This window comes from Oreochromis niloticus, linkage group LG12 (assembly GCF_001858045.2).
Source record: "Oreochromis niloticus isolate F11D_XX linkage group LG12, O_niloticus_UMD_NMBU, whole genome shotgun sequence".
In the NCBI taxonomy this organism is placed as follows: domain Eukaryota; kingdom Metazoa; phylum Chordata; class Actinopteri; order Cichliformes; family Cichlidae; genus Oreochromis; species Oreochromis niloticus.
This window is the reverse complement of record NC_031977.2, coordinates 2,338,309-2,363,570: the sequence shown is the minus strand read 5'-3', so window position 1 is coordinate 2,363,570 and position 25,262 is coordinate 2,338,309. Positions and strand designations below refer to the sequence as shown.

Genomic DNA, 25,262 nt, shown 5'->3' with positions numbered 1-25,262 from the left:
TTATTAATGTTATTATCTTTTTATATAACAGCAATAGTATATTACAATATTTTATTTATATTTTATTTTGCATCCATCGAGGGATGGGGGTGATCTGCAGTTTCACCCCGTCCCAAGCTGGAGACATTTTCCTTTTCACACACTTTCCTTGGCTGAACAATGACAAAACCTTAATATACCTCATGCATCTCTCTATTTCATTTAATATGTGTTTGTGTGAGTTATGTATTTTCTTTCGTTCTATTCAGTCTGGGCACGGTCTTCATCCCAACTATGTTTCATTGTTAATACCAGTTTACAGGTTGTTATCCTTCCTATTATTAGTTTGAATACAGTAGAGATAAGCTCTAATTTAATTTAACCTTTTGTTTATTCCACTTTATTCCTCTTGTATTTATATGTATTCAGTTGGGTCTGTATCCAGCCCTTTTTAAACTTTGATCTCTAATCTTTTTCTTGACGAGGGATTATTATGTTCTTCCTAGTCTGAACTGCTTCTTTGTTTCTTACAGTCATGTACAAAATGTCCCTCTTTTCCACACCTCCAGCATGTAGTGCTATAATTACTGTTTGGTGTGTATCTAGGTCTGTCTCTACCTCTTGCTCTTCCCCTATGCATTCCTCTCCCTCTCTTTTGGCCTCTGAAACCTCCCCTGTAGCCTCCACTAAAAGCTGTGAGAACAGTGTCAGCATCGAGGGCAAAAACTGAGACCTTCTCTTTCCGTTTCACCACTGTCTGTGCATGGTTAACATATTGAAACGCCTCATCTGCTGTGCCCGTATCTTGCGTTACCCAATGCTTTTCTACATGAGACCTAATGGGTGGTAGTAATCCTTTAATGAAAGTGCGTTGAAATAGTTTTTTATTTTGCTCTTTCTTTTTCTTATTTTCAGTTCTCCTTTCAGCTTCAGTTTCCCATGCTTGGAAAAGTTTATATTCTTCTTCACGTTTTAATTTCTTCTTTGGGTCTTTTGTTAATGTAATTTCTTGTTTCGGGACAGCTTTCAGCTGGGTAACAGCTGAGGGATTGCATTTCCCTTCCCAGCTGCGGTTCTTTGCTTTTTGTGGATTTCTCCACCTATTTGCACTTATTCTACCTGCTCCTGTTTGTTGTTTTTCTAACCATTCCTCATCAGGTGTTAATTTTGCTTGTTTATTACCCATTTCCAAAGATTTTGCTGGGCCGTCACTGGCACGCTTGACTCCAGAGTGGTTTACTGACACGGCCTTCTACTTCACTTCTAAAAAATGAAGCGGTATCAGTTTTACGAGACGAAACTCAACCGTTCTCTTTTGTCACCAGTACTTGAGCCTCAAGCAAAGAAAACAAATAAAATAGAAGTAGTTCAGCAGCGTATTGTGCTGTAAAATCAACTTACTTCTACACACATACACACATAGACATTTGCGTGCTAATTTGTTACGAAGTATTTTATGGCTACTTCTAAAAACCAGTCTAAACACAGTTCCTTTTGGCGAACTTAAACCTAATTTGTCACGAAGTATTTAACGGTTACCTCTAAAACCAGTCTAAACACAGTTTCTTTTGGCGAACTTAAACCTATTTGAATTCCTTTGTCTCAACGTATTTTAATTTGTCACGAAGTAATTTTAGCTACCTCTAAAACCGGTCTAAACACAGTTCCTTTTGGCGAACTTAAACCTAATTTATGACGAAGTACTTAATGGCTACCTCTAAAACCAGTCTAAACTTAGTTCTTTTTGGCGAACTTAAACCTAATTTATCACGTTTCTTTAAACCTTTGCGGCCGTTTTATATATCAAAAATAGTGTTTCTCACCCTCAGACGTCTCACTGGTGGTTCGGATCGTCAGACTGAATCCCATCGCCGTGGACCAGACCGGCCCGGACTCAAACGTCCCGGGTCCTCCTCGTCTAAGAGGGCTGTGCACAGTCTTCGGTGCTGGCTCCACAGCGTCAGGAAACAGTATGCCAGATCCTGGAACAGAGTCACAGATAACAGTTCTGATATTTCTGATCCGGCTCTCGAAGGACCAAAATAAATGTCAAGAGATTTATTCTAAAGACACTTCTTCAGCTAAGAGTCTAAGGGTAGAAACACACACAGACGCTGTGTTTTTCACTTGTATACAAGGGCGGTCACAGAACGCTCACACCAGAGTGGGGGCCCTGTGATGCGCGCCCTGTTACCGCTCTGGTCTTTATTTATATACAAAGCAATACAACAGTGAATACGTCTATTCATAGGCAGAGGAATGTTAGTGCGTAGGGAGTGAAGATAAGAGTGGTTCAGGTGTATGTGTGTGTGTGTTGTGAGATTCAGAAGGACGCGGCCCCTCTTCTTGTTAAGGAGCGCAGATAAAAGTGTCCAGCTCTCCTCTTCCTGCTTGTTCAGCTATTATCGCTGTGAGAAAGAATTTATAAAACAGTCGTGTAGTGGACAACAGTCTAAGTCATCAAAAGGTCAACATACAGTATTCTATCATATGCAAACTTATATCATTAAAAGCTTATACTACTAAGTACAATTTTCCATTGACAATGGCCAATATTACAGTTATTATATTAATCATTATTAGTTATTACAGCAGTGAGTTTGAACTCTGTGTCAAATACTGAGCTTCAGTAAAGAGTCAAGTTGCAGTTATTTATATGTCCTATTACCTTAAATCTTCACTCAAAGACAAGCATCTTTGACAGTGCATATATAGATGTATTATATATAAGAGACAAATGTTGTTCTTTTAATATGTTGGCATTACTAAATTTGGTTCAATGCTTACATATATGTGTAAAAAGCAAATGTACGAGCTGTGATAACTGTTTCTGATAGAATGAAGAGTAGACTGATATATTAAATATTCCTTTATTGGGTGAGAAAATCAGACCATGTCATAACTGCTTTAAGTCATACAGAACAGATCTCAGAGCCTTAAACAGGCTGACTTCTGCTAAATGGGTCAAACTGGGCAGAAAGTCTACAAACACATAACATCCTTATAGAATATGATGTAACACTATAGATCAACTTACCTCAGAATATATAAAGCATATAAACAATTACAGCAATATGATGCAACAAACACAGCAGTGCTACTAATCCAAAATACTCAAAGCTTCATAGAACTGAAACAAACATTTATTTTTAGCTCCATTCTGCTGCTGATACATACTGTAGAAATGTTTAGCTTATTTTAGAGTTTAGACATGTGTTAGATAGAATGTAGAATTATGGTAGAGACACTGACACTGCCCTGGATATAAATAAAGGCCTGACTGTGTCATGAACTTAGGAGTAGATCTTAGGAGACCCTCCCCAGTTGAACTGTGAAAGTAAGACAAAGAGGAGTTAATGCTGAGTGGAAATTACCCAGAGGATACCTGGGTCGGGGTCTTAACATTTGTAACTTGATATCTGTGGTCTGGAGGGGAGATGGCTTTTATGGCCCCTAGGAAGAGACACACACCCACAGTGTTTTAACTGATATACTCCCACACCTATATGCACACTCACTTACGTCCACACACATACCAGGTATGCGCACATAGTCACTCACGAGCACTCACATATACACACGGGAACGCGCACACACAGGCACTCACGTGCTCGTGCACATAGACACAGACACAGAGTTTGGAGCACACCATGGGGGTTTTATGATGCGGCCGCTTCTATAAAGCTGGCTGTTGAAGCGAGATCGATCAACTGTAGACCAGACAACAAACGACGGAGGCCCAGAAAAGTGCAATCAAACGATGAGTTTATTGACAACGGAGAACAACCATCAGCATATGGCTTATTTGCTCTGACAAAAATACACTGAGTTCTGGTTTTATAGCATAGAGGATCACACCCCCACATACACGTCAATACAGGTCAAAAATACATTATGTCCAGTCATTGTTTACAGACAAGGGTACATTTTGTACATCTCTAATAACTATAAACAAACATATAACTTCTCTTTTTGATAACACCTTCCTTTTAAGGTAATAACTTCAAGCTTCAGGGCCTCTAAGGGCTAATAATGGACCCTCGTCCTCAATCACTAAGTAGACTGAATTGGAGCAGGTCTCAAATAAGAAGCAGAAGACACTTGGGCCTTCGCTCAGGCCTGCTACTAGATTTATGTGTATTGTAAGCATGCATGCAATTAACCTGCTATGTTCTCATCTTCCCTCAACATGTATCACCTGGACACTCTCACCAGTGAAGCTTAAAACCCTCTTGGATAGAACATCAACTCTAAACAAGCACAGTTATGCATTGTGTATAAAATAAACTCAACCTGTGAATAAAATGAATGTGATGACAAACATATTCAATGCAATATGAACCCTGTAAACAATATTACTGATAAAATAATACTGTAGAACATGTTATTAATGCATTTATCATAAGGCAGATTATATGGCAGCAATAAAAGAATCTCTAAATCCCAACATTCCCTCTTTTGACATTCCAACAAGGAATGTCACCACACTTCATGTTGTATCACTCCCTGGCCCACTCTATGGGTTCTAAGTTCATCTGGTAGATGCCCTCAACCCAGCCAGGGTTAGGAACCCTCGCCATTACTTTTACCAACAATCCTCTGACACAAGGAATGATACAACAACTAGCGATGACCAGTATTCCCAAAAGTACAGTCAAAGAAAACATCACTGACATAGCCACACCTTTCCATTGTCCAAACACAGATGTCATCCAGGACGCCAGCAGATTTTCGATACCTGAGTGTTCATGCATAGTTTTAGACAAAGTTTTCAAGCCCTCCAGAGCTCGGGTTACTGAGCCATCTGGGGCAGTATTATTAGGGATAAAAGTGCAGCACATGTCTCCGAATATGGCGCACACGCCTCCCTTCTCATGTTAAGGGCCATTCGATTTCCCATCAGCAAACTCGGACCCAATTGTTCTGCGAACCCCATCATGGCATCCCTGGTTAGGTTAGAGAGTCTCAGCAGATTGCAATGAACATAGTTAATGCGATCAACATTCTTATTAGGTGTCACCCAAAGAAATATACTTTCAAATTCTACCACTATCAGATTTACCAGCTTGTACTCATCTGGAACTCTCCTGGGCACTCCAATAGAATCTATCCAGGTCGGAGAGTTTAACCTAGGGTCATATGCATGTGTACCCTGGGTCCCTCTTTTGGCCAAAATATGTCTCTTACCTCTGGCAGCTAAGGTACGTGTGTTGTGTTGTGGAATAGCCTTTACCTGGTTCCCAATAAGCATGAGCGGAGCTCCCAATCGCACCATCACACATGTCCCTACGCTTCCCATAGGAACCCGAGTATTTTCCCCACAGTAATAATAGAGCCCACTTTTTGCCCATGTTCCAATTATCATGCTAGGGTCGCTAAAGTAATCTGTTGTCAGAAGTACTCTCCCTTTTGGTTCCTGTTCCTTTTGAGCTACTGTTCCCGAAGTTACCATCTGATCAGTCAGAGTGGTGATTAAGCTTTCTGCGAGCGGCTTAGACTTTGCATCAACTAAATTTACCCTAAGCAATGTGAATGTGTGTGTGAATGGGTGGATGTCTGGATATGTAAAGCGCTTTGGGGTCCTTAGGGACTAGAAAGCGCTATATAAATACAGGCCATTTACCATTTACCATTTAAGCATATCATGGGGTGATTGCAGACCCATACATCATACGCTCTCCAGCTACTACTAGCTCCTGTACACTTAATGACGTCACACAAATCAAACATGAATGAGCTGGTAGACCCTTTACCATAATTCAACTCTATGCCATTATTCATGCTGAGACACTCATCACCTTTACCTGACACCTCGCGCTTTTGTCGTTTTTACCGATCCCGTTTTGGCAAGTACAGTCTCAGGAAGTGCTGGGCTGGACTGGCCTCCGTGTTCAGACAAGTGGTCCGGAGTGCCCTGCAAAATATAGACAATAAACAACACAGCCATCATTAATATCATTGCATACAATAAACATGTAGTTGTAAGGAACATTCTAATCAGTTTTCTCATTACGTGTCTCTGATTCGTGTGTTTGCATCATGTTATATAAACTTTATATCCTGGAATGAAACTCCCCTGCTTTTGTGGAGTCCTCAACTTGTCACCGCTCCTTTCTGCTGGCGTGGCGACCTTCTGCGCTGCTCCTCTTCTCTCTTCGGCCTCCCAGGTAGACTACTGGTTGGCCCGTTGCACAGGTGAGAGGATTTATTTTGCCTCTGCTCATTACCACCTGTGTTGGGTGTAGAGGGGTTGTCCTCTACCAACCTCTCCTGTGCTGGTACACACTGCGACCAATGATACCAGGTATCGCCTTTTTCTTTTAGTTGACCTGCTGTAGTTGTTCTGGCAACGACCTCATAAGGACCAGTCCAGCGTGGCTCCTTCCACTGCTGGAGTTCCTCGTGGGCTCAAATTCAGTTCCTTGTTTGCAGACTATAGCATAGCCTGCTTTCGATCCTTCTTCATCACGATGACAGCAGCCATCTATGAACCAATCCTCAGCTCCAGGGATAGGTTCTGCTTTTAAATCTTCCCTGACTTTCCCTTCAACTTCTGCTTTCTTAGTACAATCATGAGGTTCTCCTGATCCCATTAAATCTGCCATATTGATTCCTTCATGTGTAAATGTCAGATTTGGAGCATCTAAAACTTTACTCAGTCTCTGTTGTGCTAATGATGTCATCGTGAACGCCTGCGAGTTCACATATGCCACCACACTATGTGTAGTCAGAACTTTTGGTGGGTGTTCTCTCACTACATGTGCTGTTTTCTATATTATTTTGGCAACCCCTGCTGCATGCTGTGCGCATGTAGGGTGCCTTGCTTCTGTTGGACTCCACCTTATGCTGACATACATAAGTACCTGTCTTTCTTTATTCAATCATCTTCCGGGGTGAGAGACCTCTGCACAGCTCAGACGCCAGTTGCAAAAGCTCTCTAACATTAGAATCATCAGCTGTGACTTATATGGTGTTATTTCGGTACTTTACACGTCACACAGTCTTGAACATTGTTTGTATGGGGAGTTCCTCTTTTTTGTGTCTATATCTATTAATATGCCTTGTGCACTAAAACTTCCTGTTTTTCAGTCTGGCTGAGCTCTTGTTTGTAAGTCAAAGGTAGCGTTGCTCTACAAGCCTTCATTATTAAAGTACACATTAAAAATATTTCTTTTATTCCTAACACCAGTCCCCCTTTTTCATTTCTCACTTGAGAAATGAACTAATTCCTAATTTATCACATTAAGTTTACTTCAATACAATTCAATTGAATTTTATTTATATAGCGCCAAATCACAACAAAAATTGCCTCCAGGCGCTTCATAGATACAGAGAAAAACCCAACAATCTTGTGACCCCCTATTGAGCAAGCACTTTGGCAACAGTGGGAAGGAAAAACTCCCTTTTAACAGGAAGAAACCTCCGACAGAACCACGCTCAGGTACGGGCAGCCATCTGCTGCGACCGCTTGGCGTGAGCTAACAGAGGCTTTGAAGAGAGAGACCTAATATTTAATAATCCACATTTCACTGTTTTAATCTTCGGTTCAGATGTGGATTCTGTATTGTTCTTGCTTTGTTACTATTGATGTTTAAGTTGTTTTATTGCTAGATTTGGTTTGTTGTTGTCTGTTTGGGAGCTGACATAGTCTCTATGGATAAGGGTGTTTGGCGGGGTAGCATCAGGAGAGAAGCTCCAGAGAGGCATGTTCCCTGTTAAAGCTAAAATATAACAAAAGAAATTATGCTAAACAAACAAAACCCTTCAATTCCCCAACCCTATCTGTCTCCTCAACGGGTTGTATGTTTTCAATGTTTAAAATAAATCAAACAAATAACTTAGGCTGTGTGACGGCACCTTGCGTTTACGCCAGGCTGTGAGCTGCCGTAAATCTACTTGCTACACCCCCTTTCCACCTAGTTTAATTTTTAATCCTAATTTAAACTATTCCTGACTTCCCTCAGTGCACACTGTAAAGTGTAAAAGATACAATTAGCTTTCTCCTGGTAAAAGGTCCTACATTATTTTCTCTACCTTTGGAAACATCCTTTATCGAGTTAACCCATTTCATTTTTCAAACTTAGGCCTGATTTCTTCGCCCCCTTTAACGGGTAGCGCATATCCGGTCTGAACACTGTGTTTGGGCAATTTACGAATTGTTGCAGGATTTCTATGTTATGCAAAGTTCCTCTCATCCCTTTTATGCTTCCATTATAACCTGTGTCTAACAAGCTTTTGATCTTCTTTGTGATATAAACAACTAGGTGTCTTTGTGCTCTGTTCTTCTCCTTTCTCTGGTTGGTTCCGTTCGGTCTGGGGCTTCCAGGATTCTCGCCCCCCCTGTGGTCGCTGTGGTCCTGAAATCTTCTCCTGTAAAGGATAGAAAACAAAAAGCCTCTCTCTGCTACACCTCACTAATCTACTGTGTTCATCTAAGGTTCCTTTAATCATTCAAAGTTGTTTCACCATATCATGTTCTGAGCTCTGTCCTTTATATTAACTTTACTTAATCTCCATGCCCTTCGTGTGTGTGAGCAACACTTTTAGTTTTATTAAACACGCCCAGGGTAAGATATAAACCATCACCATCTAAGCATAGAAACAGATCAAAAAGAACCACAAAACAATTTCTATATCTAAATTATCAAAAACCCCAAACGTCATAAAACGATCCTAAAACCCATTTCAAATTAAACCTTAAATCCTGTAACTCCCCCTTTTGTGACACATCTTATGTGTTACAAACTCAAAATCCTTCACTCGAGCTTAGGAAATTAAAAGAAAAAGGTTAGTCATATCATATTAGATATTCATGCTCCGGCCCTTCAAACCTGTGTTTAAGGAATGAAATTAAATTAATCATTATGTCAAATCTTTTCTTGGCTCCATCCACAGCCTGCATCCTTGGAACTTCCTAGAAACAAAAACCTGTGTGTTAACCAGAACTTCACATTTCATCCTCAGTTTTTCCCCACTTATGATCCAACCTGTGTTATAAAAAGAAAACTTAAAACAGAACAGTTATCAGTCATGTGTCTAACCTTAGTCCAGTCTTTATCTCAGTGTCCAGTCGGTCCAACCTATGGTCTGCCTCGTCCGTCCAGTCACCATCCATTTACACACATTCACTCACATGCATTAACATCAGGTCTTGCTGATAGTGTGGACTCCCTCGCAAATAATCAGAGTCTTCACTCTCAGCAACATGCGCTCATTCATTTGTTTTATTTTGTTTTTAGGAAAATAGTTCTTTCTGCTTTTAGACTGGATTGGCTCGCGGCAATCCTTTTAGACAGAGACTTAGCCTTCTCCTCTGGCCATTGTAATCTGGAGAAGGTCACCGAGAATTTTCAGCGCTGTTATCCACTCTTTTGCAGGCCTGCTTAGAACAAAAATGAGAAGAAGAGAGCTGATTATTAGCTCATCAAAACACAAAACAAAATCACCTGACAGGTTTTTCTAAGTGCACTGTTACAAAAATGATGGACCCCCTTAGACATGTGCATGTTTGATAAAACTCCCTCTATTAAAATAAGAAAACAACACAAATCTAACCGATAGAAGTAACCCATCACTACAACAACAACCTCAACAATCTTAAACACAGAACATTTTGCCACAAGTTCTTCAGGGTCCTGACTCTCTCAGGTCAACTTAACATAATTTCACCTGCTCAAAACACAGAAAATCTCTTTAAACACCACACAACTTGCACACCATCAACACTAAATTCTAAATTTTCTCTTCTAAAAACTACTACACACTAAGCGAGTTGGACAACATGATAAACAGACTCCTATGCTAAACCTGCTATCTGATCTTCATGAGCTCTTTTGTATTCTAAGGTTAACGCATTTTCTATTTGTGTGTGTGATTGTGTATATGTTTCTTTTCGTGGTTTTTTCAGACTCCCTCACAAAGTTCCACTTAAACAGTCAGTTTTTCTCTTTCCCAAATTTGATCTCCCTCCTTAAATAACAACATTCCTTGTCCTCAGCCAGAAGTTAGAGCTTGATTTTCAGGTTCAGGGAACAATTCACCCTGAAAGACAGTGAGTGTCTCCCCTCTTTGGCTCATCACTCGTCATTGTTAATGACATTTCCCCCTCTGCCCCAGCGGCTTTACCCTTGTAGTCCCGTCTCCTCCAGTGAGTCCAAGCTCACTTAGGGACCTAGGTTCAAGCAATCGTGACTGCGCCTTGCCTTAGGTTGTCCCAGGGTTTCGAGGTGGGATCTTACCCGTCATGGGCTGTCCAGCCTTCCATGCTTCGCCTGATATGGGGGCCAAGTGGGCACGGGTGCTATGAGGGGAGGGGACACACTGACTCTGGAAATCAAAGGAGTGTAAGCTGCTTTCTTCATTTCATCAGTATATTAAGCTATCTCACTTCTTGATTATTCCCAACATTTCACCTGTAACAATTTGTGTACGTGTGTTTTCTATTCATTAATGTAATTGTTAGTTCATGTATTTATTTTCTCAGTCTTTCTTTTTCTAAAACATGTAATTAATATATTTTATTACTTTTTCTTAAGACATTCAGTCTCTAATTGCTCTGTTTTCATGCTGCAACGTCTCTCCCCAGCTATAATCAGACTTCCTGTTTGACGCACACACACTCTCTCAGGCCTCCTCTATTCACGCACTCTCCTATGAGTTATTATTACTTATTTATTATTTTGTACAAATCACACAGAATCATTCAAATCAAGTACTCACAACATTCACACACTTAGAAGCACTCAAAATACGCTTTCCTAAGAGTATTTTATCAAACATGCTTGCTTAGAATCAGAAAGAGCAAGTAGACAACACTCAGTGCGTCTGTCCTCTTAAAAAGAAGAGAAATAAACACATATGGGACAATTCTCCCCATCTTAGACAAAATGTGACCTTAAATGTCCGTTTCCAAGTCATGTTCTTCTCTACACACGACTCTTGGCTTCCAGGGCATAAAACTTTGAGCATAATCTTTTACTTTACAAGAACCCTCATACTAAGACTAAGACTGCTATATGTGCACTTCTTTCTTTGACAAAGTTGTATTTTGTATTTTCTTACTCAGCTGTATATAGTATTGGTATTCTATTTTATTCTATTCTACTTTATTTTATTGCATTCCAGTGTTTTCTAATTTCTGCTGCATAACTTTGCACTTTTGCTTTAACAATCCCAATTTCCCACCGGTAGGACTAATAAAAGTCATCTTTATCTTTGACTAGCCCTAACCTAAATCCTGTCTCATCCACTGCTGAAATTCTAGTTCAATGAACACGTGTTGCAGTTTAAAATTAAGAGAGGAAGTAACTCACACCCAAGTACTGTGTGTGTGTGTGTTAATGTCTGTGTCCCTTTAAATGAAAAAAGGTGAACACGTGGTGAGTTTTCCTCAATTTACACAAAATATGACATTAAATATCCTTTTCTAATTCCTGTTCTTCTTTAAACACCATGAATGACCTCCAGGTCATAACCTTTGGACTTATAACTCTGATATAAGTCCACACAGCGCACCAAGCACAGAGAAAATTCAACCTCAGTGCTTCAGAATTCTCCTCAAAATTCAGAAACTGTTTCTGTCATTTATCTGCCCAAGAACTTCATCATATGGACCTCGCTGGGTCCAGTAATCTTCAGCACATGTATCTCACTGCAGCCAGTGAAGATTTAAAAACAGTTTCTTGTCTCAGTTTACCCAGTATTAACTTATCAGATGGACCGCAGCCGATCCATACATCTCAACACAATCGTGTGTCCACATTTACACAACTTATTCTTTACTTGTATCACAACACATCTAGAAATATCATCAAAATTACTTCAACATGGTAAACATTGATTTTCCTTTAAAATCAACTTACCATTAAAACTCGAGATCACAGCTGACTCGATTCTCTGAAATCCTTAGTCAGTTAAAACACCTTGCTCAACTCACGGTGTTCTTTTCTCGGACCCCTTCGTCCGAGCTCACTCTTTTTACCCCGGCATCTCCCCAGATTGTTACGAGATCTTCATAAACCCAAAAGTAAGCATATTATTTCCCTAATCAAAAGTGAAGCCGTTCCTCACACAGTAATTCTTCATCCAACAGCCTTTGTGTTTTGAAACCAAAAAGAGGAAGGAACAGGGCCCAATTTTAAACTGTGCATGTTGTCACTGAACAACACACACACACACACAGACCCAGGGCAATTCTTCCTGGATCATTTATTAACGTTCGAACAAACACAGTCCGCATTGATTATTTTCTGGACCTCAGCAGATCCACCAAAATTCATATAAATATATCAGCCATTAACCGATTTATTTCTTTTCCTCAGACCACGCCGGATCTGTTACTTCAGCACAATAAACACTGATTTTCCTTCAAAATCAGTTTACCAAGAGCCACAAAACCATTTCTGACTCGATTTTCTGAACTTCTGTGTCACTTAAACATCCTGACAGCACCAGGTGTTTCTGTCGGACTTCCTCGTCCGAACTTAATCCTTTTACTTACAAATAAGCGTCTCCCAAAATGATCCTCTTGATCATTAGCTATTCACCGAGCCCACAACTCTCGGCAACACCACCTGACATATGCCCACGCCGGAGCTCCTCTTTGAAGTCTCAAAGAAGTACAGGATTCTCCAATCCCGTGAGTTTGACACTTATTAAACCATAAGCTGACCAATAACTCTTATATTCTTCTCTATTCTTAAACATGCATTGGTCTCTTTTTCTTTTTTACCATGAAATACCATATAACCTTTTAACTCAGTACTGTCTGTTTCTCAAAGTTTCATTATCCTTGCTTCAAAGCTTCTCATTACTTCCAAGTTACTCATTCATTACTTCAACGTTTTACTTTATTCTCGAGAATTCAGTTTTACCCCTACTGCACCAATTTAGTAGTTAAGATCATCTACTCAGCGAACAGATAATTTAGAATTCAGTCAATTTGCACAAATTTGCTTATTGAACAGGTTTGTGCGTACCTCTTAATCTTTTAGACCGGTCCTCTGTTCACCTCATATCAGATCCAACCTTCGGCCACATTAGTTCTCTCTGATTTAATCTAGAAACTTCACGGTCTGCCGTACACAGAATCTCTTTTTCCTTTTCTTTAACAAGAGATACTCAAAAATTCTGCAAATTCTCTCCACTCAGGAGGAGGCTCACAGCTTTATTCTTACTCTGTTTCTGGTTGGATTAAAATAACTCTTATATTAGAATCACCCTGTCCAGTGATACTGTATTTCAAAATCACCAAAGGCACGCTCACAAAACAGGAAAATGCTTCAGCAGCCTTAATGGGATCCCCGTGGGCCTCTCACTGTCTATTTCCAAGCACCTATAATGAAACAACGGCACAATGAGCATGCCCTTTATCCACCCCTCATTTAATCAATGTATCTATTCTTTGTTAAAATTAAAAGGGGAAGTGACCACACCCAAGTTTTAACTGCGCACTTTTCCCCAGCAAAAAAGAACAGAAAAAGAGACTTTTACAGCCTCTCTCTCACACACAGCCTGCAGCCGGCTGGTACTTAAATCATTTCAGACAGTTTCTTACGTCACGGTTTCCAGCTGTATGAGTGGGTCCCTACAACCCGGATATACACACCGCTGCTCGTCTTTAAGAGACGTCAACAGGTCTGCAAATTCTCCAGGAATATCAACAAAAACACAGCTTTTCTTGGCCCACGGCGGGTCCACAAATTTTTCACTGACCACGGCAGGTCCGCAAATGCATAGGTAATACTTTTTAATCGTCTCTCATAGCTCACAGTATTTATTCTCAGAGTTACTTCAACACAACAGACCTTAGTTTCACTTTACTGCTCGGCTGGCTTTACTGCAAAACCTCAAGCTCACGGCTGGCCTGAGTTTCTCTTAAATCATATATCAACTTCCTCGGACTCTTGCGTCCGGTATTTTACTCTTTTTCTCACAATTAAGTGTCTCCCTAACAATGATCCTCTGCGATCACCAGGGCTATATCTGAGGCCACAACTCTCAGCGGGGCCCTCCCCCTAGTATAATCCTAGGAAACGTCTTTCCCAGGGAGGGAGTTCTTCAACTCCTTGACTTTAGACACTTTTAATCTCTTTTAATCTCTCTTATTTCCTTAAAAACAACGTCTCTAGTTACTTTTAGCTCAGTACTGCTTTTTCCAAGGCGACCATGAATGCAACACTACTCTTAAGTTTCACTTTCGCTGCAAACAAAACTCAAAACAGAGATCAACGGATGACCACTTGACTACATATTCTAGAATTATAATCCACTACAGCACAATTTCTGTTTAAGAGGTTTGTGCCTTACCTTTTTTATTATGTGGGCCCAATAGTCAAGCGATCACCGTGACGTCTGCCGTTCGATCACCTGATCTGGCCTCGACCTCCGCCGACAACAAACACCTGTACCTCTTACTGCTGATCTTTAGTTGCCCGCATCCTCCACCAAATGAAGCGAGATCGATCAACTGTAGACCAGACAACAAACGACGGAGGCCCAGAAAAGTGCAATCAAACGATGAGTTTATTGACAACGGAGAACAACCGTCAGCATATGGCTTATTTGCTCTGACAAAAATACACTGGGTTCTGGTTTTATAGCATAGAGGATCACACCCCCACATACACGTCAATACAGGTCAAAAATACATTATGTCCAGTCATTGTTTACAGACAAGGGTACATTTTGTACATCTCTAATAACTATAAACAAACATATAACTTCTCTTTTTGATAACACCTTCCTTTTAAGGTAATAACTTCAAGCTTCAGGGCCTCTAAGGGCTAATAATGGACCCTCGTCCTCAATCACTAAGTAGACTGAATTGGCGCAGGTCTCAAATAAGAAGCAGAAGACACTTGGGCCTTCGCTCAGGCCTGCTACTAGATTTATGTGTATTGTAAGCATGCATGCAATTAACCTGCTATGTTCTCATCTTCCCTCAACATGTATCACCTGGACACTCTCACCAGTGAAGCTTAAAACCCTCTTGGATAGAACATCAACTCTAAACAAGCACAGTTATGCATTGTGTATAAAATAAACTCAACCTGTGAATAAAATGAATGTGATGACAAACATATTCAATGCAATATGAACCCTGTAAACAATATTACTGATAAAATAATACTGTAGAACATGTTATTAATGCATTTATCATAAGGCAGATTATATGGCAGCAATAAAAGAATCTCTAAATCCCAACACTGTGACTAACAAAGGGGTGAAGATTGTTTCAGAGGGACACCGGCCTCGTCTTCCCTTCTAGAAGAATGTATGCTTAAATAAAGATGAATAAAGTTTTTGTAAAATGACTACTGGGTCCGGTGCCATCTCTGGAGGCCCGAGGAATAAAAAGAACCGGGGTAAAACTGATTTCCCAACAATACTTTAGGTTTCTGAATATTAAACTTGTTGCTGCCTTTCATAGTGTGTAACTTGAAGGCCCTGAGTACTTTCTCCTACACTGACAACACTGGAATGATAAAATTATTTGAACATTACCTAATAAGACTGATTCAGGACTACAGAGCCCCTCTGATGACATGGTCCAAAAAATAAATAAATTGTGGCCACAAAACACTATTTCGAGAGCACGAAATAGGTATAACGTGCGCACGAAATGCTAATTTGTGGGCACGAAACACTTGATGATATATCATCCCAGGGCACATTCACTAGAACCTGTGTCAGTCATGGTATGGAGTCCCTACTTGCTGTTGGTGATGTCCTTAATCTAAGAACCATCAACCAATTTGCATATCAGCTATTAACCCACTAAGTTGACAGGACAACAGAAATGCATGTTCAAAATATTATCACAAAAATAGAATTTCCCTCATACAGTAAATTACTTGTGCTGCATCAATCAGGCAGAAAGCATCTCCCAATTTACTATATTAACAACTAAATTTATTGTCTGATCACTGGTTGGTCAAACCAGAATCTTTTTCCCACAAAAATTAAACTGTTGTCCTGCAACCTAGAGAGTTAACTGTCAGCATTGGATAAATTCAGCATTTGATAACAAGTGTCTGTTAAATTTACACTATTTTAACACTGATGAGAGATAACAAGCTGATCTTCATTTCATGTGTGTTTGTGTTATTAGGCAGGTTTAATCAATGTGTCTGTGGAGCTGCATCTCCAGCAGGGCATGTTCTTACAGCTGCCTTTCCTACACACTTCTCTGCTATTAATTGATGATCATTTTTCAACCAATGTGCTGTGAGTCCACTGATCTTTGCATCACACCAGGTGATAAACAGACTCACATGCTTAAGATGCTGCCTAATCTTCATGAGCTCTCTTGTGTTTGTGTTAGTAGGGTTAATGCATGTTCTGCTTGTGTGTGTGATTTTGTATATGTTTCTTTTTGCAGTGTTTCAGATTCCTTCACAATTGTCCACTTAAGCAGTCAGTTTTCTTTTCCCCAGGTTTGCTAACCCAAATTTTGATTTCCCACATTAAACAGCAGAATTCCTCTGTGTCCTTACTTACTCTCACTCTGTTGTCCTCTCCCACTTCAACAGTCCAACAGCCGGCAGTTCTTCTTCAGCTTTGTCCTGTGTTCCACTGTCTCTTCTTGCCATTTTACTCCAAAAGTGGCAAATGTCAAACTCCAACAGTCTCCTCATAGGTTCTTTTCAAAAGTTTTCTTCACAAGCACAGTGAAGTTGCAGCTTGCTGGAAACACAGTGTCATTCATCCAATCAGTCAGAATGGTGGTTTGCTCTTCTTCTCTGATGCTGTTTGTCCACACTGCTGCTGCTTGCTGGGTCTCTTTGCTCAGGACTTTGCTGCTGTTTCTTTATCTGCCATGTTATTGCTCTTTGGAGCTGCATTCCTTGTCTTCAGGGAGGAGTGAGAGCTCGCTTGTGAGGTTGAGGGACACATGGAGCTGTAAATAAGTCAGCCAGAAACTTGGCCTGAACGTTTCCAATGATGTTAAACTATAACTTTATTCCGACTGCTGCATGTGGAAAATTGATTCAGGTCTGCTTTTCATCTGAAAGTGACAAAACTAAGACATTTTCATTATTATCATCACTGCTTAACCGACACACAGAACTCTCTCTCTGTTTTTTTTTTTGGAACTCTCCTGTCTTGTTCTTGGCTGATAAACACAAAACCTTTTTCCTATGATTATTTTTTTCATCTACAATGTAAATTTTTTTTCTCTTCTTTACTCTACACTTTTTTTTTTGCATAGTGACCTGCAGAATCACCGCTCTCACAATTGGAGGCTTAAAAGTTACTTTTACACAGCGCACACACACACTGCGACGTCAGACACATTCACACTCATTTTTTCATCTGCATAAATAAAACATATGGCTGATGATATGTGCCATGGTGATCCATAAGTATGATCACAAGTTTATCTAGTTAGTTTTCAACCCAACAAAACAAATAAACAGAAACATGATGCTGATGCTATAAACACTCTACACACATAAGTCAAGAGACAGGAAAACTGCTGCGCATCTGAAAGAACTCACGGAAACGCTGCACACTCCAGTTATCATAATTATCATAGTTCTGTTTCCCTCTCTTTGATGAGTTCTCAGCCAGCTCCCAATCTGATAATGTGTAGCTTGCTCATCAGCTCAGAAGAGACCGCAACGCAACCTCACACAGTGGCAAAGACTTACACTTTCATATTCAACTCAGCTTCTCCATTTATGTAGTTTTCAGCTGTTTTATACAGGGTTCAGCATATTAGTTGTTTTCACAGGCGTACTCTATAGCTCAACAATGGCTCATAATAAGACGACAGTCTTTCAAACAGGTCAAGTGCCCCTATGCACGTCATTAGTTAAAATATTTGCCTATTTTACTTCATCTCACATGTCATTGTACTGAATTTGAGCAACCCTAAGCTTAATGCAGATTACTGTTAACAACTGGTTAAATTAATGGTCTGGAGCACAGGCTGTTGTTGATCAGGGCAATCTAAAGAATCATTTAAAAATTTTGTGTCAGCAAGGGGTGGGGGGAAGCCATTCACCAGAGCATAGCTTAACTGCTGCTGATGTGGGCTGGCCTTCTCCACACGCTCTTTAAGGCTGCTGTTTTCCTAAAAACTTCTAACATTTGAATCTCTTCCATTTATAAGCCTGCGATTAACCGCACGGCTCAGGCCCGCGTGAAACCCACGCGACCGTGCTCGCGTGAACTCGCGCAGCTAAGGAGCCATCGCTCTCTTTTGTTTAAATACTTTGCGCTGCCAGCAGCGAAGTCCAGTCTGTCAAACTCTGACGCACTCTTAGTTGCTTCGGAACCCATGATAACAACAACAACTGTGTCACAGACCGCGCCTGCTCCGCAGTCATTCACACAAACACAACAACACTTTTACACACATAGACATTTGCGCGCTAATTTGTCACGAAGTAATTACGGCTACCTCTCAAACCTAAGTCTAATTCGGTTCCTTTCGGCGAACCTTAACCTATTTTAATTTGTTACGAAGTAATTACGGCTACCTCTCAAACCTAAGTCTAATTCGGTTCCTTTCGGCGAACCTTAACCTATTTTAATTTGTTACGAAGTAATTACGGCTACCTCTCAAACCTAAGTCTAATTCAGTTCCTTTCGGCGAACCTTAACCTATTTTACGCATTTCACGAAGTAATTACGGCTACAACAAACCTATTTGCGCATTTCTTAAAACCTTCTCTGCGGTTTTATATATCAAAATAGTGTTTCTCACCCTCAGACGACTCACTGGTGGTTCGGATCGTCAGACTGAATCCCACCGCCGTGGACCAGACTATAAACACCGGTCCGGACCCGAATTCTAAGAGGGCTGTGCACAGACTTCGGTGCTGGCTCCATGGCGTCAGGAAACAGTGTGCCAGATCCTGGAACAGAGTCACAGATAACAGTTCTGATGTTTCTGATCCGGCTCGAAGGACCAAAACAAATGTCAGGAGATTTATTCTAAAACACTTCTTCAGTTGAGAATCAGAGAGGAGAAACACACACTGCAGTTAGTTACTTGCAAGCAAGGGCAGCCACAGAACTCGCACAGAAGTGCGGGCTCTGAGACTCGCGCCGTGCCACTGCCCTGTTCTTTATTTATACATCAGTGGGTGTTTGTTCTTTACATTGGAATGTGGATGTTTAGGTGTGTGTATGTGTGTGTATGTGAACCCATAAAATGACTTCCTAAACCTGCTGGCCTGGAAGTCCAGCAGTTCATCTAAACAAAATGCACTGGAATGCACACAAGCTTCCTAGGATGAGACATTCTTTCAGGATACTATCAACTACATACTTCTAAACACAAATGATTACATGCAGCATTCTACCATAAGTAAACCTATATAATTAAAAGATAATACTGACATTATATTTGACATTCTATTAACATAGTTATAGAGCTATTTCTAATCTCTCATTGCTCCGCAAGATATCTGAAAAGTTGTTTAGAAGTAACTGAACTTAAAGAGCGCAGTATTGCAAATGATGTGTATTCAGTGTCGATCGGGCACCCCACAAACGATGTCCAGCTGTCTTCTCTGCTGACCCTGATATAAAGAAACATGAGTATCCTTGCAGTATCACACCTGTTAACAGTAGCTCACCTCTAGATTGTGGCACTTGTTATTTCTGGGATGATTTTAGTTGCCTGGACTGCAGGATCCAAGGAAACATTTTTATCATGCTAGGGTAACCTGTAACAGCTGTTTGCACTGATAAAGAAACACTGAATGTCCACAGATTAGACTTTATTTGGAGGGAATATTATTAAAGGAATTTTGCAGGGGCAAAGCAAAAGCAAATATTAATAATTGCAAAACAATAATCAAATCACTTAAGCTATACTTATTAGCGATGGGCCGATCGGATATTACTTATCAGTCTCGGTCCGATACTGACGTAAATTACTGGATCGGATATCGGAGGGAAATAAAAAATATAATCCGATCCATTAAATATCAAAAAAGCACCTCACAAAACTTGCGACACAGCGTAACTCAGCTCATAACCGTTAGTGGTGGGCGGATCGATCCAACTATTGATAGTATCAATCCCAAGTCGGCATCGGTATCGGATCGATAGATCGATTCTTTACTTTGAGTTCTGCTTGTTTGCTATGCTGTGCTTTCGGCAAAAACGAAACAGCCAGGTCGCTGAAATAGCCACTCCTGTGTCAGCGGAGAGCAGGCACACTTTGCTCCCCCGCCCCCCCTCTCTTATGTTTCGGTGTTGCGCAGACACGTCACGTGACTTAGACACTTTGGGGGTTATTAAGTTGTTTACATATTAATTATATTTTTACCAATTGTTTTTGTATTTGAGAATTTTAATTGTAATTTTCGTATTATAGTTTATCAACACTATTTGTTTTAATTTGTTTACTGGCTTGCGTGCACTTAAGATTAAAAAAAAAGAAAAGAAAAACAAAGATCGCCACCACGGCAGACCCGATGGCATTTTCATGCTTCGCCGCATCATTTATTCTTACAGTAATCACATGGTTGCTGTAACAGTACATTCAACGGCAGCCGTACACATCACCACCACCAAACCTGCAGCGGCATCGCAGAACACGCCCTGCCACATACCCCCATCGCCCACTTCACCCCACCCCGCGAGCAGGCGAGGGAATCGGCCCGGACCATCGGCGGCCCATGCCCCGGCCCAGCGACGGGGAAGTGTCCACTCTGGCGGTCGCCCGTGCCTCCAGCGGAGGCCTGATGGCCACCCATATGGCAAGCAGAGGCGGCGGAGCAGGAGTGGAAGTGAGCCGGGGCTAAGAGGCAGCTGGGCAGACGGCCGGCACGCAGGACTATGCAGCCTGCGTGCCGAAGCGGACAGCATGCCGCCCTCAGGCAGGACCCCGCGCACCTCGCGCACCTTGACCTCCATCTCCAGCTTGGCAGGTCCCGCTGGCGCGCCAGCCTCCAGCTCACCCCGAGCCGCGCGCTGTCCACCCTTACAGTGATCACCCGGTTGCTGTAACAGTAGCCTACATTCAATGGCTGCAGCCCTCCTGCTGCCAGCTGTACACATCAACACCAAAAACAACAACAGCACAAGCAGCGCACAGGTTTTAAGCCGGTGAGGCATGATTGTAGATGCAGTGAAGGTGAGTCCACCTCATCTGCAGCAGCATCGCAGACCACGGCCCGCCACAATAATAAAGCATTTTTTATTTAATTATAAATAAATTATTTCTCCTAATTATGTCCTGGGTTTTAAGTAATTAATAATACAAAAGGAAAAATCACAAAAAACACTTAAGGTCATGAAAATTAATTGCGATTTAGCAATTCAATGAGGCATCCACCTGATTTATTGAAAAGTATTGGTATTGGTATCGGCGATACTGGCCCGTATTTACTTGGTATCGGATCGATACCAAAATATGCAGTATCGCACACCACTAATAACCGTAGCACGTCGGAGCAGTGCGCATCACGTGATAGAGCGGCTGTGTGTATTTGTAGCCTCACTAGCAATCTGGCATTTCATCTCCGAGGAAGTTATCCCAGAGAGAAGTAAAGCAATTGTGTAAGTTCATCTCTGAATGTTTGTAAAGCATTCCCGCATTAAGCTTAACAACCGATACATGGAGCGACTGCCTCTCTCTCTCTCCCTCCCTCTCCTGCCGCTACTTCAATCATGAAACTGATTAATGATCAGCTGATCGGCTTTTTTGTCGCGAGTCCGTCTCTCTTCTTTGTTTTTGGCCCACTTCTCACCAGAAAGAGGAAACCAGCGGCTGAACAACAGCAGCACGTTTAAGCTTGAGAAGCTGTTGTTAGAATTTATTTAATATTACTTTCTACACCAGGATCCTTTTCTACGTAGCTGACGGCTGGTAACTGTGCAGGGGCGGATCTAGCAAAGTTTAGCCAGGGGGGCCGATAGGGCATTAACAGGGAAAAGGGGGCACAAAGACATACTTTTCTTTCTTATTCTCATTTAAAATGTCTACCTTTTAATAAATAATTATCTGAATCTTACAACCAAAGTTTTAATCTGATGTAAAATGAATAGAAGTCCATTACTGTATATAGTAACTGTTAAGTCTAATATACCCTAGTAAGCTATAGTACTTTTTCCTTTGGGAAGGTACCATCTGTGCAGTCTAAATTCTGTTGAAGAAAGATGTTGAATCTATTTAATTATTCTTGAAAAATAATTGATTTCTGTGCATTTTTTTTCACACTGCATCAAATTAAAGTTGATTACGTTAATTAAGCATCACGAGGTGGAGGTTGGGGGGTGGTTCCCTATTTTTTTTTTTTTGCTGGGAGTTTGCAACCCTATTAGTTAGGTTGCTTAATATTTCTGCTAAGTACTCTTTAAAATACCATAATAGGAAGGATGGTGCAGGTTTAAGTTTATTAGATTGATCAGTATTGCTGAACTATGAAATATTTTGGGTACAGTGTGTTTTTTGCATACAGGTATAACAAAATAGCTTTAGTGTTGTTGTTTATTTAAACTTGAGTATGAACTTATACAAAATGCAGCAAGATATTAAAAAAACAGTTTTATTGATTAAAAAACACACTATATCGGATTCATATCGGTATCGGCAGATATCCAAATTTATGATATCGGTATCGGTATCGGACATAAAAAAGTGGTATCGTGCCATCTCTAATACTTATCAAACTAACCTATGCTGAGTTCTTTTCTTTGGTGAGGAGAGGTCGGAGGAAGGATGGATGGAAGGATGAGCACAAAGATGCTCCTGTCCCCGAGTTCTGTGTTGATGATAATCACCGAACATGAAAGCAGCTCCATTGGAAGTGTGATGTAATCAAAATCCTTTTGAATGAACCATCTAATACGGCCAGAATGAGCAGATGACATTGACCCCCAACACACCTTCCACCTCTCCCCCCTTCACCTTCACCCTCCCCAATCCAGTCTCAACGACCACCCCACCCTCCCCAATCCAGACCCAACGACCACCACCACCCTCCCCAATCCAGACTCAACGACCTCCATCACACCTCTCACCCCCTTTCCTCCTCCCTGAAACTCAGAATACACACTGAGGATGTGAGCCGACTATTTCAGAAACAGAAGCCCAGGAAAGCCCCCGGACCAGACGGTGTCTCACCCTCCTGCCTCAAAACCTGTGCTGAACAGCTGGCTCCCATCTTTACGCGCATCTTCAACAGATCCCTGGAGCTGTGTGAAGTTCCCTCCTGCTTCAAACGCTCCACCATCATCCCTGTTCCCAAGAAACCCACCATCACAGGACTGAATGACTGCAGACCTGTCGCCTTGACGTCTGTGGTCATGAAATCCTTCAAACGACTGGTGTTAGCCCATCTGAAGGACATTACAGGCCACCAGCTGGACACTCTGCAGTTTGCCTACCGGGCAAACAGGCCGGTGGATGATGCAGTGAACATGGGGCTACATTACATCCTGCAACACCTCGACCGCCCGGGAACTTATGCCAGGGTCCTGTTTGTGGACTTTAGTTCGGCTTTTAACACCATCGTGCCTGAACTTCTCTCCTCCAAACTCTCCCAGCTCAGCGTGTCACCAGCTACCTGTCAGTGGATCACCAGCTTCCTGACAGATAGAAAGCAACAAGTGAGGCTGGGGGAGATCACCTCTGAAACTCGGTCCCTCAGTATTGGTGCCCCTCAAGGATGTGTCCTTGACTGCACCTCCAAGAACTCGGCTGTTAAACTCCTAAAGTTTGCAGATGACACCACCATCATTGGCCTCATTCAGGATGGCGATGAGTCTGCATACCGGTAGGAAGTTGAGCGGCTGGTACTCTGGTGCAGTCAGCACAATCTGGAGCTGAACACTCTTAAAACTGTAGAGATGACAGTGGACTTCAGGAGACATCCCTCAACTCTGCCCCCCCTTACCATATCAGACAGCCCTGTGTCGACTGTGAAGATCTTCCAAGTTCCTGGGTACCACCATCTCCCAGGACCTGAAGTAGGAGACCAACATCAACTCCATCGTCAAAAAGACCCAGCAGAGGATGTACTTCCTGAGACAACTGGGGAAGTACAGTCTTCCACAGCAGCTGCTGATCCAGTTCTACATTGCGGTCATTGAGTCTGTCCTGTGCTCCTCCATCACAGTCTGGTATGGTGCAGCCACTAAACAGGACAGGAGCAGACTGCAGTGGACTGTATGGGCAGCAGAAAGGATCATCGGCGCCACCCTGCCCTCCATCCAGGCATCTGTACCTCTCAAGAACCAGGAAACGGGCAGGGAAAATCATCACAGACCCCTCACACCCTGCACACAGACTTTTTGATCTGCTGCCCTCTGGCAGACGGTACAGAAGCCTGCAGACCAGGACCACCCGACACAGGAACAGTTTCTTTCCCCTCGCCATCTCCCTTCTAAACAGTTGACCTGTCACACTGCTCCCACTGCCAGACTGCAACTGCACCTTATGTACATTCTGTAGTATTCATTCCACCTCATTTCATTTCTGTATTTTATGTATATAAGTTTAGATTAGTTATTTATAGTTGGTTTACACAGCTTTGTGGATGTATGTGTATGCATGTGTAATGTATATATAGACAAGTGTGTGTGTGTGTGATTTACATTGCTGTGCTTGAGAGCCACCATCTACCGGAACCAAATTCCTTGTATGTGTCTGCACTTATACTCGGCCAATAAACACGATTCTGATTCTGAAAAACCAAAATGACAACATCAGTTCACAGGTTGGCCTGAGGTTCCCCCTCTAGTGTCTCTGCTGGAATCTTCAACATGAACCTCTTAGATGCTGACCTGCTGACCCGCTCCTCTCTCAGAAGACAAAAGGGAAAATCCCTGAATCTCTTATATACACCTCACTATTATACCTGTTCACCCTTTCTATGTGTGAGAGCTGCTGCTCACAAAAAAACTGAAAGTGTGTCAAGAGCAAAAAGAAACAGAGAAAATCAGCTGATGATCCAGTAAAGACACTCTGAGCAAAGTGACTGAACGAAGCAGAGATTTTATTGAGGATTGACAGAAAACTGCATCGAGCAGGAGATGATTTCATGTGGAAGAACAGAATATAGAGAATTTGAACAGATCAAGTCCAACATGAAAGGATCCAAATGTTTCCACTCGGCCTGAGTCATCAGAAATATTTCCAGCATAAACACACATGAAGAATCCGAGGCATCGATCAGATTTCAGGACTGGACTCAGAAACACTGAAGAGTCAAAGTTGGATTGAATATTTCTACACTGTCTGAGATCAGTGTCTCCAACATCCTCTGTACTCACTGATTAGAAAGACAACAACATGTTGGACTGTCTCTGGATCA

General features: G+C 41.6%; 1 long non-coding RNA gene across 1 annotated transcript; it reads right to left on the bottom strand.

Moving 5' to 3' along the window:
• Positions 1-1,129: 1,129 nt before the first annotated feature.
• On the bottom strand, positions 1,130-2,167 carry LOC112848308 (uncharacterized). Its single transcript, XR_003222365.1, has 2 exons — positions 1,621-2,167; positions 1,130-1,518 (listed from the first exon to the last, which is right to left on the bottom strand). It is a non-coding gene; the product is annotated as an uncharacterized LOC112848308 (long non-coding RNA).
• Between the last annotated feature and the right edge of the window lie 23,095 nt (positions 2,168-25,262).